Consider the following 19,126-nt stretch of genomic DNA (forward strand, 5'->3'; position numbering starts at 1 on the left):
TCCTGCCTCCTGGGAGCCCCCGGCGGGCCGCGACCCCAGCTCGAGCTGCCGCGCAGCCGCCGCCGCCGCCGCCACAGCGACCACAGCCGCCGCCCGAACCACCGCCAGACACCCAGAGAGAGGCCGGAGGCCGCGGGGGGGCGAGGACCCGGGTAGCCGTCCCTTCCACCCCCTGCTGGATCTCCGGCCCTCGAGAGGCCGGCGCCCCCGCGGCGGATGCTCCGTACCCGGTCGGGCCCGGGTTCCGTCTTCACGACATCGCCCAGCGTCTCCGGAGTCGTCATCCTGAAGAATGGGGAGCGAAGGGGAGCTGGCTTGGGGCCTCGCTCCTCTGCCGTCAGGCTTCTCCGCCATCAGGCTCCTCTGCCATCAGACCGGGGTCCTCCACCATCTGGCAGACCCTCTCCTGACCTCTGCCTTCTGACCCCCTCCATGGGATTCTGAGCACAGAGCCCACAACCCGCCCTCCTCCTCTCTGAATCTCCGTGTCCGTATGTCCCCCCTGCAATAAACTCCAGCCCCAAGTGCCTGGTGCTGTGTTTGTTGTATTGTTTTCCAGATGTCTCTCTTTTCGAGTTTGTAAGGGGAAGGCCTTCCTGGCGTCCGATCCTCGTGTCTTTTGCCCTGGGTGGGTCGGGTGGGCTCTCCCTTGACCTGGGCGGGTGTGTTTTTCTTTTCCCATCGCCAACACTTAGCCTTTGGGGTGGGGAGAAGAGGCTTATCTGCAACAGAGCAGTTGAAGGTCAGACCGTGTGAAGGACTTCGCAGTTTGGTGTACGCTTGGGGCAGAAGACAAGTGCCTCTGTAGAGAAGCAGACAAGTCCGCCCTCCTGTTCCAGCACAGATGAGGGGAGAGGTGGATGGTTTCGCACAAGCATTGGGGTCTTCGGGGATTGGGATTAGTGTGATTATAGCGTCAGGCAGAGAGGCTGAGTCCCCCTGAGATGTCAGGATTGCTGCTGGGAGGGCGTGAGGCCTTCTTCCCGGGGTCTGAGAGCTGAGGGTGGACAGGGGTGGTGGTGGGCCTGTGCCTCCCTGGAAATCACAGAGGAAGTTAGCCAGTACTGTGCTGCCTTTAAAGATTCGTACAACCTCTCTGGTCTGCAGTGCTGCTGGTGGACCGAGGCAGAGAAATTCCAGGCCTGCCGAAAGAGTCAGAAGTGGTTGAATCCGTCCCCTCCCCGCAGAGCACTGAGGCCGGGCTCTGGGCAGGGCATTGGACCCTATACGCAGGTAGTGGTTTTCTTGTCTAGCCTCCTCCTTTGAACTGGAGACTTTCCCAGGGGAGTGAAACTGCACCTCCTCCCTCAGGCTGGGACATCAGTGGATATGGACTGGGCTGAGAATGTCGGTCCTTCCGTGTCCCTCGTTTCTTCCCTTCTATCCGTCCAGCACCACTTCCCAGAGGGTGTCTCCAAACCGAAGGGGAACTCAGGGACCCAGCACCCCTTTATGGTTAAGCATAGGGCACTGACCGTGGAGCCAAGATGCCCAGATCCAAGTTCCAGCGCTTCCTCTCCCTAGCTGTGTGACCTTGGGCAGGTTACTCAACCTTCCTGGTCCTGTGAAACGAAGACGATGATAGTACTTCCAGAGTAAATAAACCAGTGATCCAAAGCCTTTCAAACGGCATCACACGTTCCTTCTCTCCACCCGCCTCTGTCCCTCGGGGATTAAAAAAACCACAGCTTGGATCCCGAGGGATGTCAAGTCGCCCCAGAGCTCTGGACGCCAGCAAGTGGTGAGTTGGAGGTGGGGACCCTCTGCACCTCTGAACCCTCTCGGCTCTCTGGCTTCCTGCCCTCTTCTCCCAGCTCCGTTGCTCCCCATTCCTCGGTTTCTCTTCCTGTCTCTGTGTCTCCCTCGCGCCACCCTGCTCTCTCCCCCTTCCGTCCCTGCCTCCCTGTCTCTCCCTGCCATCTCTCAGTGTTGTCTCTGCCTCTGTCCCTCACTCGGTGCTCTCTCTGACTCACTCTCTTGAGTCTCTGTCGCTTTCCGCCCCAGCTCGCTCTCTGTGTCTCCTCCCTCCCTCTCCTTGCTTCCCCCCTCCCCGTCCTGCCCCAACACCCCCCTCCTCCCCCTCCCCCCTTCTCATTTCTTCCCCAGCTCAGCCCCCCAGTGCCCCATCTCCTCTCCTATCTTTGTTTGTCTTCCTTATCTCTCAGTCTCTCTTTTGGTCACTGTCTCTTAATTTTGCACTTAACAAACACTTACTGAGCATTTACTCTGTGCCAGGCCTTATTCTAGGCACCTGGGTCACAGCGGTGAACAAAACAGGCAAAGCTTCCTGCTTTCGAGGGAGCTGACCTATTGCTGGAGAGACAGACGAGAAGCATGACGAGTGACTTAAATACACGTTATGTCTGTTAACAAGAAGCACAGCGGACGAAGATAATCAGGGTGACAGGGAGTAATGGAGTTGCTGATTCCTGGGCAGATGCCAAAGAGGTAAGGGCCGGGCATACAGATCTCTGGCGGGAAGAGTGTTCCAGGACATGGGAACGACAAGTGCGATAGCCCTGAGGCTCAGGTGCTTGGCCGGTTCAAGGAACCATGAAGAAGCCAGGGAGTGCGCAGAGTGAGTGAAGGAGAGAGCAGGAAGGGGGGCAAGAGTAAGAGAGAGAGAGAGAGAGAGAGAGAGAGAGAGAGAGAGAGAATGGGGGCAGATTGTACAGAACCTCAAAGACCCACCGTGAGGTCTTTGGCTTTTACTTTGAATGAGGTAGAACCATGGAAAGTTCTTGAGCTGAGGAGGGACAGAGCCCGCTTAGGTGTTAACGGGACCCTCTGATTGCCGCGTGGGAAGAAACTGTAGGGGGCGCGAGGGTGGAAGCTGGGGCCCAGGGAGGAGGCCACGGCCATGGTTCAGGTGAGAGACAGTGGCTAGAACAAGGTAGTGGCCTGGAGGAAACGTGGGTGGTCAAAATCTTAGTGTGTGTGTGAAATCCACATAGCATAAAAGTTACCACTTGAGCCATTTTATTTTAAAATTGTGTTGTTGTTGTTTTAATAGCGTGAGCAGGGGAGGGGCGGAGAGAGAGGGAGACACAGAAGCCGAAGCAGGCTCCAGGCTCTGAGCTGTCAGCACTGAGCCCTACGCGGGGTTCGAACCCACAGACCGTGAGACCATGACCTGAGCCGAAGTCGGATGCTTCACCGACTGAGCCACCCAGGCGCCCTTCTTTTGTTCAGCTTCTTAGGCAAACCACTGAAATTTCTCTGGTCTACAAGTCTCCTTCCTTCCTTCCGTTCTCTCTCTCTCTTCCTCTTTCTTTCTTTCTTTCTTTCTTTCTTTCTTTCTCTTTCTTTCTTTCTGTTGAAAAAATTTTTAATTTATTTTAGAGAGCACGAGCCAAAGGGAGGGGGTGGAGAGAGAGAGAGAGTCTTACGCTGGTTCCCGAACTGTCAGTCTAGAGCCTCGTATGACGTTCAATCTCACAAACTGTGAGATTATGACCTGAGCCGAAATCAAGTCGGACACCTAACTGACTGAGCCGCCCGGGCCTCTGGAGCATATATTTTTGAAGTTTATTTTTGAGAAAGAGAAAGAGCGGGGAAGGGGCAGAGAGAGAGAGAGGGAGCGAGAGAACCCCAGGCAGGTTCCCATACTGTCAGCCCAGAGCCGGACGTGGGGACTCAATCTCAGGAACCGCAAGATCATGACCTGAGCCAGAATCAAGAGCGTGGCGCTTAACCAGCTGAGCCACCCAGGCGCCTCTTGAACCGTTTAAAAGTGTAAACTTCAGGGCATGAAGTCCGGTGTTGTGCGGTCATTACCACCTCCATTGATCTGATCGCTGTGAAAAAGGAGGGGAGGAGGGACTGGACTAGAGGGAGAAAGTCTGGGGGCGGGGTGGTTTTTGAGGAGGTGGGGGAGGTGTGAGCATGCACGCACATGCGTGGGGAGAGGCAGAGAGAGAAGGGGACTGAGGACCCGAAGCAGGCTCTGCACCGACAGCACAGAGCCGGATGCGAGGCTCGAACTCCCGAACTGCGAGGTCAGGACCTGGGCGGAAGTCGGACACTCAACCGACTGAGCCACCCAGGCGCCCCCGCAGCAGGGTCTCTTAAAGGGAGAGCCGAGCAGCACCCTTGGGTGGCCACCACAGGGACCTACAGTGTTTCTAGTTCTTTCGGGGCTTAGGGGCAGCCTCACCCCCAAGGGGCTTTGCAGGGTGCCCACGGACGGAGGCACCTGGGAACTCATTCCCATCCCTGGGAGAGAGGGAGGCCTCGCCCCTCCTGGTGGGCTGGAGGGCTTTCTTTCAACTTGGTGGGATCGGTGCAGGTCACATGACAAACCTGGACCTCCCCCCCCCCCCCCCCCCGCCTGTGCCAGGGGCCGTCAGGTGCGGTTGGTTGAGGCTTGGGTTCCATCACGCCCTGGCGCGAGAAGGCGGGATTACTCTAAACGGTTGGGCCAATCGCGACCCATCGCTGGGTCAGGCCCAAGGCCGTAGACCTCCCCGCTGCAGCCGAACTGCAAGGGCTGGAACTTCCAGGAGGGGGCGCCAAAGCGTCGCCGTCCTCCCGGAAGCCTACCCTGGCCGGGATCCAAGATTCACAATCACGGCAGAAACATTTGTACGTGCACGTTCCAGGGGCCTGCGAGGAGGGTCCCGTGTCCCGAATTCCAAAAAGCCGTGACAACCGAAACAGTTTCTTTGGGGGGGTGGGGGTAGTTTGGGCGCAGTCTCACATGGTGGCAAATCAACTGATAGGAGTTACTTACTTTTTTTTTTTTTAATTCTGGACTGGCGCTAATTCGTAAATTTGTTGAAGGGAAAGATGATCTTTCCATACCGATTTGGGGTTAAACTTTCTTTCTTTCTTTCTTTATTATAAATTATTATTTATTTATTATTATTTATTTATCTCCGTTGGTGTGAACTTTCACGGGTGTTGCTGCAAATATATTAACATGTCTGGTGGGGAGGGGGCTGCCTCAGACCCCTGGGAGTGTTACATAAAATGTGGCATTTGCTCAGAATCGCCTTTCTAAAATTGGAACACTTCTGAGTTCCGAAAGGCGTCTGTCCCCAAGGACTTCAGCTAAGGGATTGTGGACCTCAAGTCGGGCATGCTGCCCAACCGAGATTCATCTTAATTACTTGTTCAACGTTTATTTAATGGCTTTGGGAAGAAACTCATTTTCCATTACGATTTTTTAAAAATAGAGAACGGCGCTGGTCTACTAAGTCCCCTTTGTTAATCATACGCTGTTTTCAGTGTCATGTGTGTAAGTGACTGTCCGTGTGTCCGTGTCTCCTTGTTTTTGTTGTTGTTTGTTTCTTTGTTTGTTTGTTTTTCTTAGTAGGCTTTACGCCCAGGGCAGGGCTTGAACTCATGGCCCTCAGATCAAGACCTGAGCTGAAATCAAGAGTCGGGAAGCTTAGCTGACTGAGCCACCCAGGCGCCCTTGTGTCCCTCTGTGTGTGTACCTATGTGGGTCTTTGGGAGAGTTTTTTTGTATGTGTGATCGTGTCTGTGTGCGTTTGCAAGGGTCTCGTTGTGTCTGTAATTGTGTGTGCGCACGTGCGTGTGTGTGAGTGAATGTGCACGACAAGAGGCATAGTTCAGGGTTTAAAGTTGATCTGCTGAAATAAAGTCCTCATATCAGCTGCCTCACATCTGCCTCCCTCTTCAGAATTGAAAATTCCGGAGAAATTTTGCGCCGCCAACCGATACCCTGTACTCCCACCAGAGGGCGCCCACCTGCTTTGGCCAGAAGAAATGTAAAAACTACATTTTGGGGGGCCATTTCTTTATTTTTATTTAAAAATTTTTTTTTAATTTTTTATTTCTTAAAATTTGCATCCAAGTTCGTTAGCATATAGTGCAAACAATGATTTCAGGACATAAAATGTGCCATGTCCTATATTTTAGGTGTGCAGTTAGTGGCATGAAATACATTCACCTTGTTGTGGGACCGTCACTGCCACGGGGTTTCCAGAATGTTTTCATTTCCCCAAACTGAAACTTTGTATCAAACAATACTCTCCATTTCCCCACCTCTCCCACTCCAGGCAACCTCTATTCTTTCTGTCTCTGTGAATTTACCTCTTCTCTGTGCCTCATTTAAGTGCAGTCGAACAATATGAGTGCCAGTCTCATTTCTTTAAATTTTTTTTTCAACGTTTATTTATTTTTGGGACAGAGAGAGACAGAGCATGAACGGGGGAGGGGCAGAGAGAGAGGGAGACACAGAATCGGAAACAGGCTCCAGGCTCCGAGCCATCAGCCCAGAGCCCGACGCGGGGCTCGAACTCACGGAGTGCGAGATCGTGACCTGGCTGAAGTCGGACGCTTAACCGACTGCGCCACCCAGGCGCCCCTGTCTCATTTCACTTAGCATCACGTTGTCAAGTTTCATCCACGTTGTATTGTGTATCAGAATTTCCATCCTTTTTAAGGCCGAGTGATATTCCACTGAATGCACGTTGTGTCACATTTTGTTCATCCATTCGTCTGCTGATGGACATTTGGAAACTCATTGCGTTTTAACATAAATAACATTTTATTTTATTAAAAATTTTTAAGAGTTTATTTTCAAGAGAGAGAGACAGAGCACGAGCCGGGGAGGGGCAGAGAGAGAGGGAGACACAGATTCCGAAGCAGGCTCCAGGCTCTGAGCTGTCAGCACAGAGCCCGATGAGGGGCTCGAACCCACAAGCCGTGAGATCATGACCTGAGCCAAAGTCGGACACTTCACCAGCCGAGCCACCAAGGCGCCCCAACATAAATAACATTTCGAATGAAAAATGCTGTATTTTCCAAAATTAAAAAAAAAAAAAGTAATGAGAAGAGTGATATCACTTTACATTTCCGAGAATATTTAACGTCTGGCTCAATAGAAGACAACTGGGTTCTTATAGTTGCTTCTGCATTTGTTCTGTTGCAATGTTACAAGTCAGCTAGCCTCTGGGAAAAGAAAAAAAAAAGCTTGGTGAACTCCAGCCAAGTCACGGAAAGTCCCGAGCATGAGCCTTTTAAACCCACTCCCCCTCCAGCTACATCATCCTGAAACTTACGTAGTTGTAAAACTGTCTTTAGCCTTCTGGGTCATGTACATTTCAAATATATATATATATATATTTATTTATTTATTTAGAGAGAAAGTGTGAGAGCGTGTGAGTGGGGGGGAGGGGCAGAGAGAGAGAGAGAGAGAGGGAGAGAGAATCCCAAGCAGGCTCCACGCCGTCAGTGCAGAGCCCGATGCGAACCTCGAGACGGTGACCTGAAGTCAGATGCTTAACCGACGGGGCCCCCCAGGCGCCCCCCGGGGCATGTACATTTCACATCTGGTTCTGGGTACAATTCTTTATCACTTAGTCACACTGCAATCATGTAGTGATGACGGACTCACGGCTATACTGCTGCTAATGTATCCGTTTACTCTGGTCCGAGAATAACCCAAATCTGCATGTGATGTACACATACGGATGTTTATTTAGCGGGTGCATCCGGGGGTCAGCTGATTGTGGCCGGAAGGCTCTGCTGATCCTAGCTGACTTCTGTACGACTGACCGGGGTCCCATGGAGCTGGACTGCCTGGGGCTGCTCATGGTTGGATGGCTTGCTGATCTTGGCTGGGCTCCCTCAGGTGTTTGTGGCTGGGCTGATCCTGGCTGGCCCCAGCAGGTGCATCCAGTGCTTGGGACCAACGGCCTATCCCAGGAATATTCTTCTCATAGTAATGGCAGAGGTGTGAGCCCAACTGCAATGGTGCGTCTCAAGCCTCTGTGGTCTGTGTGCCTTCATCCCACTGGCCAAGCAAGTTGCACAGCCTCTTGCTATAAAGGGGTGGGAGACACATTCCTTCCAAGGAGACGAGGCGGACGGAACGAAGGCTTGTGAAGGGTTACTGGATCTGCACGGGTGGTCATGTCCCATGTCCCACGTCACCATAGGATGAGGGGGTGGATGGGGGGTGGATGACCTGGGCGCTGGGCTCAAACCTGAAACTGGGAATCAAAGGATGGCCGTGCGGGCAGGGAGGGTATAAAAGGCATAAATGTTCACATTGTGCCCTAGAGGCTGAGGAGTAATTTACAGAGCAAAAAGTGTGCGTGTTGGGGGGGGGGTGCGTAGGTGGGAAGCTGAAAGCCATGTGATCTGACTCTAACCTGCGCCCCATGTCACTGCTGGCTTTGCTTCTCAGCCCAAACCATATGGAGAGCCCGCGCGTAGGCTCTCTGGTTGAAAATCCCAGCTATGCCCCCACTCGACGGCCAGAATCGACGGCCAACCGTGCGAGCGGGTCACCTGGGACGTCCGGCCCGGTTGGGCCTTCAGATGAGCACAGCTCCAGCCGACCTCAAGAAGCTCCAGGTGAGAAGTGCCCGGAAGTCCATCCACAGGACCATGAGAGAGGATACCGATTGGAGGCCAATTTTTTGTTTGTCTGTTTGTTTGTTTTACTTGTGACACTAAAGGACAACTGTGAGCCTATTCTTTTATTAGGATGATGATTCTTAAAAAAATTTTTTTTAATGTTTACTTATTTTTGAGAGACAGAGAGATAGAGCATGAGTCGGGGAGGGGCGGAGAGAGAGAGGGAGACCCAGAATCCGAAGCAGGTTCCGGGCTCCAAGCCATCAGCACAGAGCCCGACACGGGGCTCGAACCCACGAACCGTGTGCACATGACCTGAGCTGAAGTCGGACGCTCAACCGACTGAGCTCTCTAGGGGCCCCAGCCCCTTCTCTTGCAGAGCAATGCTCAGAGCCTGAGCGAGCTCCTTGTTGCCTGTCCCCGCTGCCCCAGGAGGCCTGGGGCTCAGGACTGTGGGGGACTGAAAAGTGTCCTTGCTGGTAGGGGACAGAAGCAGCATAGAACGCTTAGGACGTGCTTGCCCTGAGCCTGAGAAGGACCGAGAGGAGAGTGTTTCATGTTCTCTGTTTTCTGTTTGATTACGTGCTGACGCCCGCACTTCGCTGTGATAAAAAGAAGCGAATGTGGTTTTTGTCCAGAGAGAAGAGGTGGCTTGTCATTCTGTCAACTCTCAAGGCAGATTGTCAGGCAGGGGGCACGGGCAGGGACGCTGAGAGAGAGGGAAGCGACAGGGGGGGACGGTGAGGGGGGGGGGGGGGGGGCGCAGCGGCGGAACCTGAGCCGGCACTGAGACATCTGGGCACAAAGAGACGTCAAGAGATGCAGAGACGGAAACATGGAGACAAATGCAGGGAGAGAAGTCCCGAGAGAGAGACAGAACCCTTGGGAGGTTGGGAAGGACGGGGACTGTGAGGTTGGGGCGCGGGGGGGGGGGGGAAAGGGGGGGAGACGGGGGAGAAAAGACAGGGGGGGCCGAACATGGCAAAAGAAAGGAGGGAGGACAGGGGCACCTGAGCGGCTCAGTCAGTTGAGTGTCCAACTCTTTTTTTTTTTTTTTTTCAAAATACTTAATGTTTATTTATTTTTGAGCAAGAAAGAGAGACAGAACGTGAGCGGGAGAGAGGAAGAGAGAGAGGGAGACACAGAATCCGAAGCGGGCTCCAGGCTCCGAGCTGTCAGAGCAGAGCCCGACGTGGGGCTCGAACCCATGAACCGTGAGATCGTGACCTGAGCCGAAGTCGGACGCTCCACCGACTGAGCCACCCAGGCGCCCCTGAGCGTCCGACTCTTGACCTCGGCTCAGGTTCTGACGAATCTCATCGTTCATGGGATCGAGCCCCATGTTGGGCTCCACACTGACAGCACGGAGCCTGGTTGGTAGTCTCTCTCTCTGTCTCTCGCTCTCTGCCCCTCCCCCACTCTCTAAAAATAGATAAATAAACATTAAAAGAAAAAATGAGGCAGGACCGATGACCCATCTGAGGAGATGAAGTTGAGGGGCTTGAGTTACCTTGAAAGCATCTCAGAGACACCAAGAGAGAGAAGGACAGAGGGGGTGGAGAGTCCCCCAAAGGCTGGGTGATGGGGGGACAGAGAGAGATGGGGAGGAGCCACACTGACAGACCATGGCACCGAGTGGGGAAGACGGGGACCCAGTGGACACGGGCTGGGAGAAGAGGGATGGAGAGAAGGAAACGCTGACGTTCGGGGTGACTGAAGGAGGAGGAAACGCAACAAGAAGAGAGCGGAAAAAGATTCTTTGCTTTTTTTAAACTTTAGAGAGAGAGTGAGTGTGAGCGGGGGAGGGGCAGAGGGCAGAGAGAGGGAGAGAGAGAATTCCAAGTGGGCTCCACGCTCCGCACGGAGCCTGCCATGGGGCTCGATCCCACGACCCCGGGATCATGACCTGAGTCAAAAATCAAGAGTCGGGTGCTCGACCCAATGAGCCACCCAGGCGCCCCAAGAGGGGACAACGTTTCTGAGAAAGGGACAGGAAGGTGGTGTGCAATTAGATAGGGGGAGAGGCAAAGTAAGAACTGGGAAGCGTGGAGTGTGGTCATCAAATGGACAGCTGGAGGCGGGTGGAATCTGGGTTTGGGAAGTGGAAAGAAAGCTAAAGATGGAAACCAATGGACACTCTGGAAAATTCCGAGAGGCGCGGTTGCTGAGAAGCACCCAGACAGGTGCGTCTGTTGCACGTCCCCGAGACGACTTTCATGTTTGGCGACTCACCAGAAGGGCTCACGGAACCCAGAGGAGCTGTTAGAATCACACTTGTGATTTATCGGAGCGAAAGGAGAGAGATTAACGTCAGCCGAGGGGAAAGGTGGGCACGCGGCCTCCAGGAGAGACCAGGCGTGAGCTTCCAGTTGTCTGTCCCCACGGAGTCGTATGGACAGCGCTCGCTTTTCCTAGCGAGGTCACGCGGCCGCCCACCTGGAGCCTTTGCCAACCAGGGAGGCTCCCCTGAGCCTTGGTGTCCAGGGTTTTTGTTGGAGGGGGTCAGTTACAGGGGCATGGAGACCCCGGGGGCATGTTTCTGCCTCTCCCACCGAACAGTGGAATACAGCTTTGCAAGAAAAAGGAATTGGAAACGGAACATTACACCACGTGAAAGACACCGGGCAAGAGAAATCACCTCCCACCTTACCCTTCCACTTACGTGAAATTCTAGGAAATTCAAACCGATCTGTTACGACAGAAGGCAGATCAGTGGTTTCCTGAGGGCAGAGGGTAGAGGGAGGGCTAGATTACAAAGAACTGCAAAGAACCTTCTGGGCACTATGGAAATGTTTGTTAACTTGCTTGTGGCGGGGGGTGTCACCTTCCTACCTCGTTCTCGATACGTGCTGTGTGTGGCACATCGATTATACTTTAATAAAGTCGTGAAAAATAGCACATAGGAACTCAGTGGTACACGTATTGGATTTAACAGGAGACTAGGTGTCTTCAGTTTGGCATCCTTAGCTTCACTCAGTTGCCACAAGCATTATAGTCATTTCGAAAGCTTTATTATGGGGGCCCCTGGGCGGCTCAGTCGGTTGAGCGTCCGACTTTGGCTCAGGTCACGGAGCTCATTGCTCGTGAGTTTGAGCCCCGCATCGGGCTCTCTGCTCACCGCTCGGAGCCTGGAGCCTGCTTCGGGTTCTGTCTCTATCTCTCTGCCCCTCCCCTGCTCGCGGTCTCTCAAATAGAAAATAAAACATAAAAAAAAAAACCATTTAAGATTTTCTTTGTCTCCCTCTGCCCTTCTCCCCCGCTCACACACTCTCTCTCTTAAAAAAATAAGAATAATAAAAAGCTTTATTCTACTAAGGCGTTTCCCATTCGGTCATGATATTTTGACAATAACCCTGCGCACTAAACATTCTTCTCCTCGTTTTACAGAAGTGGATGGGATGGGGGAGGGGAGGTCAGAAACATGGCCAGTCACATACAAAGGTTTATCTGACGGCAAAGACCTCCATGAATTCTGAATGCTTCAAAAAAATTTTATTATTATTTTTTATTTGGTTTTAATGTTTCTTTATTTTTGAGAGAGAGAGAGAGAGAGAGAGAGACAGAGCAGGAGTGGGGGAGGGGCAGAGAAAGAGGGAGACCCAGAATCCGAAGCAGGCTCCAGGCTCCGAGCGGTCAGCCCAGAGCCCGACGCGGGGCTTGAACCCATGAACCAGGAGCTCATGACCCGAGCCAAAGTCAGATGCTCAACCGACTGAGCCGGCCAGGTGCCCCTCGAACTGTTCCTTATATCCATAGACCTTAATTTTTCCTTAGGGTTTCCCTCTCTGTCCCACATGGAGGCCTTTGGGGACAGTATTTCCAGCTCGCTCACTCATTCTTTAGCTGTATCCATTCGGCCATTCGACTCACCTATTAAGTTCTTTATTTCAGTAATTATATCGTTCATGTCCCTTGTCTCCGGTTAGGTTCTACTTCATAACTTCCTCTTCTTGCTTCAGATTTTCAATATCCTCTCTTGGTTCTCCACGGATATTTAGGATGCTTGTTTTACATGCCTTATTAGCTCCACTTCATTGGGGAGAGTTTCTTCCAAGCCAGACCGACAGGTTGGAGCCTCCTGGGGATGCCGACAATTTTGCGCTTCAGAAAAGGTAACAATTCAGTGCTCTTTAAACTTGACGGTTTTACACTAGTTTTCTTTGAGCATTGATTTAGAGGTGAGGCAGAGAAACTGATTTCTGTTCGTCAGAAAAAAAAAACCAAAAAAAAAAAAAAAAAAAACCACCCACAAAAAAAGCCGCGGACAGAAAGTGAATTACAGCGTCTGGCCAGAGCAGAGACAATTTCCTGGTTAAAAAAGAAATTGTCAAGGGGCATCCGGGGTTGGGGGGGTGGGGGGAGGAGACAGCGCAGGTGCCTCTCCCCGCCTGGGTTCACCCGCGGGGACTGACAGTTTCCGGCACCTGGTCAGCCTCTCAGCTCGGCACTGAGGTGTCTCCTTGTGGCTTTTTTCTGGCATCGCTGGACTTATTTGGACCCCAGGTGCAGCCCCCGAAGTGGGAGGGGTTGGGGCGACCCCGCCTCAAAGGGGGCAGCAGGTGATGACATCAATGCCCACCCCGTCCCCCCTTCGGTGGGAAGATCCCGAGGTCTGTTCTGCCTGGTTCCTCGCAGGGTCCCCAGCAGGGTCCCCAGCAGGACCAAGCCCCGGTTGCCCCCAACCGGTGGGCGTTAACACACCCTTTAACGGCCTTTCTCCCTTCTCTGGTCTCTGGTCTGTACTTCCTCACTCCTGCTGCCCGTGATCGCCCCCCGCATAAACTACCTGTCAAATCACCGCTTTGGGGGAAACTCAGGCAAAATTGCGATCGTCTCCAGATCTTGTCCTATTTTCATTTTCTTCATATATATATTTTTAAATTATTTATTTATTTATTTATTTATTTATTTATTTATTTATTTATTTTGAGAGAGAGATAAAGAACAAATGGGAGGGGGACAGAGAGAGAGGGAGACAGAGAATCCGAAGCTGGCTCCAGGCTCCAAGGTGTCAGCACGGAGCCCGATGTGGGGCTCGAACCCATGAACCGGGTGATCATGACCTGAGTCGAAGTCGGATGCTTAACCGACTGAGCCACCCAGGCGCCCCTATTTTTTTCCCCATTCTTCACTTGGTCTTTTTTTGTGGGTGTGTGTGTGTGTGGGGGGGGAGAAAATAGCTCCGCCTTCATATCAGATTTTCAGCCGATTGCAAATGTGTACCCCCCCACCCCCCACCTTCCCACAAGGGGCACCTGGCTGGCTGGGTTGGAGGAGTGGGCGATTCTTGATCTCAGGGTTGTGAGATCGAGTCTCATGTCGAGTGGAGAGGTTACTTAAAAATAAATAAACTTGGGGCGCCTGGGTGGCTCAGTCGGTGAAGCGCCCGACTTCGGCTCAGGCCATGATCTCGCGGTCCGTGGGTTCGAGCCCCGCATCGGGCTCTGGGCTGACGGCTCGGAGCCTGGAACCTGCTTCCGATTCTGTGTCTCCCTCTCTCTCTACCCCTCCCCCGTTCATGCTCTGTCTCTCTCTGCCTCAAAAATAAATAAACGTTAAAAAAAAAAATTTAAAAAAATAAATAAATAAACTTAAGACAAAGCGCGTGCACCCGTGACCAAACACAGACCCGACAAAGGGCAAGGCTTAAAACACCTCCACAGGGCGACGGCCCGGGCGGAGTGAGGGCAGAACAGGAAACTTGACCAGTTTTCCCCCATGAGGCTTGAGTCCAGCACTTGGTGTACTTTGGGGAGTAAGGGGATTAAAATTGGTGGTAAAGGTGGATAAATGGGGCGCCTGGGTGGCTCAGTCGGTTGAGCGTCCGACTTCGGCTCAGGTCATGATCTCGCTCGTGGGTTCGAGCCCCGCGCTGGGCTCTGGGCTCTGGGCCGGGAGCCTGCCCGAGATTCTCTCTCTCTGCCCCTCTCCAGTGCACACCCTCTCTCGCTCTCTCTCAAAATAAATAAACATTAAAAAAAGACAGGGAGACAAAAGACAGAACAGAGGCCAGGTGAAGACAGAGGCCGAGGCTGGACGCGGCCACAAGAGCCAGGAGTATCTGGAGCCGCCAGAAGCTACAGGAGGCAGGGGTGAATCCTCTCCTGCCCCTACGGGAGGCGAGGCCCTGCCCTGCCCTCACCCTGATTTCAGGCTTCTGACCTCCATGCCCGGGAGACAATACACTGCTGTCGCTTTAAGCCACCCAGTTGGTGGTCGTTCGTGGCAACAGAAAATGAATACAGCGGGTTTCTTATAAAATTGAAACACACAGGGGCGCCTGGGTGGCTCAGTCGGTTGGGCAATGGCTCAGGTCATGATCTCACGGTTTGTGGGTTCGAGCCCCACATCGGGCTCTGTGCCGACAGCTCAGAGCCTGGGGCCTGCTTCGGATTCTGTGTCCCCACCTCTGTCTACCCCTCCCCTGCTCACGCTGTGTGTCTGTCTCTCAATAATAAATGAACGTTAAAAAAATTAAAAATAAAATAAAATAAAAACACACATTAACCACATCACCCAGCAGTCCGGCTCCTAGCTCCCCGGACACCCTGCAGCAGTGAAACCTTTTAAAGATTTTATTTGTCCGGAGTCTCTCCGCCCCACGCGGGGCTCGAACTCACCACCCTGAGATCAAGAGTCGTGGGAGGATGGAGTGCCACTCAACAATTAAAGGGGACTTCTGCGACCCACACAGCGACAGGGATGAGTTGTAAACGTATGAGGCTGAGGGGGAGGAGTCAGATTCAGAAAGCTGCGTATGGTATGATTCCGTTTATAGGACATTCTGGAAAAGGCCAATCTGGTGACGGAGACTAGCGCGGCGGTTGCCAGGGGTTACAGGTGGGGGAGGGGCTGGCTGCAAAGAGGCCCCTGAGGGAATTTTCTGGGGTGGGGGGCGGGGGACGAGACTGTTCCGGGCCGGGTCTCATTTGCAGCGGTGGTTACCCCACACGGTGTTTTTGTCAACGCTCCCAGGATGGCACGCCCCCAAAAATGGGTTTTGTCCTATTGGGTTCAAAATAAATTAATAAACAATTAAAAAAGATCTTAAAACCGGCATTTTAGGATCAGAGATACCCATTCGCTTTGTATCCGTGCATTTTTTTTTAAATTTTTTTTTCAACGTTTTTATTTATTTATGGGACAGACAGAGACAGAGCATGAACGGGGGAGGGGCAGAGAGAGAGAGGGAGACACAGAATCGGAAACAGGCTCCAGGCTCCGAGCCATCAGCCCAGAGCCTGACGCGGGGCACGAACTCACGGACCGCGAGATCGTGACCTGGCTGAAGTCGGACGCTTAACCGACTGCGCCACCCAGGCGCCCCCGTGCATTTTTATATATTAAAAAATATTTTCTAATGTTTATTGATTTTTGAGAGAGAGAGCGAGCGCGAGTGTGAGTGGGGGAGGGGCAGAGAGAGAAGGAGACGCAGAATCCGCAGCAGGTTCCAGGCTCTGAGCCGTCAGCACAGGGCCCGACACGGGGCTCGAACTCGCGAACCGCGAGATCATGACCCGAGCCCCCCCAGGCGCCCCTGTTGTTGTTCTTGTTGGTGTTTTCCACCGAGAAGAGGACCTCTGTCTGATGTGTCCTCCGGCTGCTTTCTCCCAGCTTCCCCTTGGTACTTCCTGTCACCATCTGGTTTCCAGGGTTAGAAGGTCGTGTGGGCCCAACCACTGCTGGGGCTGGGCCCACCACATCCTGCCTCAGAAGATCCCGTGGCCACCGCTGAGGAGCCCCCGTACACAAGGCCAGCATCTGTCTGGCTCTGGGCTTCCTGTGACAGCTAGCAGGGTGGTGGCTGGCCACCAGTGGCTGTTGTCCGTGGTGTGGTGGCTGCAGCCCCATGCTCGGCCCGGCCAGCTTCAGACGGGTAGTAGGAAATGCAGATTCAGAGTAACATGGGACTTAAAAATTGTTTTAAAGATTTTATTTTGGGGCGCCTGGGTGGCGCAGTCGGTTAAGCATCCGACTTCAGCCAGGTCACGATCTAGCAGTCCGTGAGTTCGAGCCCCGCGTCGGGCTCTGGGCTGATGGCTCAGAGCCTGGAGCCTGTTTCCGATTCTGTGTCTCCCTCTCTCTCTGCCCCTCCCCCGTTCATGCTCTGTCTCTCTCTGTCCCCAAAATAAATAAACATTGAAAAAATAAATAAATAAATAAAAAAAGATTTTATTTTGAGAGGCCTGAGAAAATTGAAACTTAAAAGCTTAAGTTATGGGAAACTGAAACGTAACCAAGCTTAACCAGCTTGTTCCGCTACTGTACAATTGCTTGGCGCGCCCATGTATTCCTGATCAATCATTATTGCCTGGCACATCCGTATATTCTTGATCAACCATTGTTACTTGGCACATCCGTGTACTCCTGATCAATCATTGTTGCTTGGCACATCCGTGTATTCCTGATCAATCATTGTGATACCCGTACCCCCGGTTGTGGTCTGACCTAAAGGCAGGAACCAATCGAATACTGTTAAGTGTCCAACTTTAAACACCAACCAATCGCAGCTCTGTAACTGTGGAAATTCCTGATTTCCCCATGAATTGTTTGTACCTGTCTATAAAAGGGGTGTAAAAACCTCTCTCAGGGCCTCTTGGCGTCACCGGCAACAGGGGCGCAGAGGTCCAGGTTTGAACCTGCAATAAATGACCCTTGCTGCTTAGCTTTGACTCTGGACTCTGGTGGTTTGTTTTTGGGGGTCTCTTAGACTCTGGGCGTTTCAATTTAATTTTTTTATTCACAAAAACAACTTTTTTTTAGCATTTCTTTATTTTTGAGAGACAGAGAGCAGGCAGGGGAGGGGCAGAGAGAGAGAGGGAGACACAGAATCCCAAGCAGGCTCCAGGCTCTGAGCCATCAGCACAGAGCCCGACGCGGGGCTCGAACCCATGAACCGTGAGATCGTGACCTGAGCTGAAGTCGGACCCTTAACGGACTGAGCCACCCAGGCACCCTGGCCCATTTTTCTATTAGGTTGTGGTTTTTTTTTTGTTTTTTATTATTATGTCTGAGGGTGCTCACTGTGGTCTGAACAAAAGCGTCAGAAACCACCTAATCCCAATAGGCGAATGATTAAGTAAACAGATTTCAAGCCAAGAATGGATTTATTATTATTTTTTATTTTTTATTTTTTTTAAATTTTTTTTTTCAACGTTTATTTATTTTTGGGACCGAGAGAGACAGAGCATGAACGGGGGAGGGGCAGAGAGAGAGGGAGACACAGAATCGGAAACAGGCTCCAGGCTCCAAGCCATCAGCCCAGAGCCCGACGCGGGGCTCGAACTCACGCAAGATCACGCGAGATCTCGCGAAATCGTGACCTGGCTGAAGTCGGACGCTCAACCGACTGCGCCACCCAGGCGCCCCAAGAATGGATTTATTAAGCTGTTGAAAGGAGGGGAAATAGGTGCTTTCAAATGTATTCACAAAAACATTATTCAGAAAGCTAAAGTGATGATCTCACAGTCATGGGATCAAGCCCCGCGCTCGGCCTGCTTGGGATTTTCTCTCTCCCTCTCTCTCTGCCCCTCTCCTGCTCACTTTCTCTCTCTCAAAATAAATAAAAGAAAAAATTGTGACAAAAGCACCTTATTGGAACAGTTGATGACATTTGAACATGAGCTGCAGATTATATCAGTACTATATTTCCTACTCGCTCTGTGGTAAAGAGGCATGGGGTTTCTAGCTCACTCTCTAGTGATTCAGAGAAAAGGGCGAAGATATAGATCTATATATATCTATATCTACACACACACACACACACACACACACGCAGAACTTTTGTATCAGGTTCCCATGGCTTGCCAGCTCCCACAATTCCAGGAACCAATTTCTTTTTTATTTTATTTTATTTTTTTACATTTTTCTTTATTTTTGAGAGACACAGAGAGACAGACAGAACACAAATGGGGGAGGGGCAGAGAGAGAACGAGACACAGAATCCGAAGCAGGCTCCAGGCTCTGAGCTGTCAGCCCAGAGCCTGATGTGGGGCTCAAACCCACAAACCACGAGCTCGTGACCTGAACGGAAGTCAGATGCTCAACCCACTGAGCCACCCAGGCGCCCCTCCAGGAACCGATTTCTTAAGACAAATATCCCTCTCTTCCTCCTTCCTTGCCTCACTCTCTCTCTGCCTCCCCTCCCCCCTGTTTCTTTATCCTGTTTTTAAAAATTTATTCCGAGAGAGAGAGTGGGGGAGGGGCAGAGAGAGAGAGAGAGAATATCCCAAGCAGGCTCCTCACTGCCGGCGCGGAGCCGGATGCGGGGCTCGAACTCGTGAACCGGTCGGATCACCACCTGAGTCAAAATCAAGAGTCAGACGCTTCACCCACGGAGCCCCCCAGGCGCTCCTGTCCAATTCTTTTGGAAGATTTTATTCTTTTTTTTTTTTTTTTAAGCCATCTGTACACCCAACATGGGCTCAAGCTTACAACCCCGAGGTCAAGAGTCATATGCTCTAGTGACTGAGCCAGCCAGGCGCCCCCTCTTTGTCCTATCGGTCCTGTTTTTCTAGAGAACCCTGATTGATTACCTGCCGCGTCCCCCCCCCCCCCCGCCCCAGGCATATAGTGGGCGCATATTAAAGAAAGCCCAGCACAGGGGGCAAATGCAATGGTGCGTGAATCTGGGCGAAAGGCACACGGGAGTTACTTGTATTCTCCTTGCCACTTCCACTTAAGTCGGAAATTACATCAAAATCAGCAGTTGCAAAAAAAAAAAAAAAAAAAAAAAAAAAAAATTTAAAAATTAAACAAAGGTCTAGGGCACGGGTGGGGCAAACAAAAATAA

At 52.0% G+C, this 19,126-nt stretch overlaps 1 long non-coding RNA gene across 3 annotated transcripts; it reads left to right on the forward strand.

Annotated features, from left to right (window-relative positions):
- The first annotated feature begins 6 nt into the window (after positions 1-6).
- LOC121018681 (uncharacterized) lies at positions 7-8,493 on the forward strand. Of its 3 annotated transcripts, none has more exons than XR_005785282.1 (3): positions 7-1,741; positions 2,248-2,448; positions 8,162-8,493. It is a non-coding gene; the product is annotated as an uncharacterized LOC121018681 (long non-coding RNA). The 3 variants fall into 3 exon arrangements; XR_005785283.1 differs by lacking the exon at positions 8,162-8,493 and adding an exon at positions 3,014-3,054; XR_005785281.1 differs by lacking the exon at positions 8,162-8,493 and having other exon boundaries at positions 2,248-2,982.
- The last annotated feature ends 10,633 nt before the right edge of the window (positions 8,494-19,126 follow it).

This window comes from Herpailurus yagouaroundi, unplaced genomic scaffold (genome assembly GCF_014898765.1).
Source record: "Herpailurus yagouaroundi ecotype Mexico unplaced genomic scaffold, PumYag 220, whole genome shotgun sequence".
In the NCBI taxonomy this organism is placed as follows: Eukaryota; Metazoa; Chordata; class Mammalia; order Carnivora; family Felidae; genus Herpailurus; species Herpailurus yagouaroundi.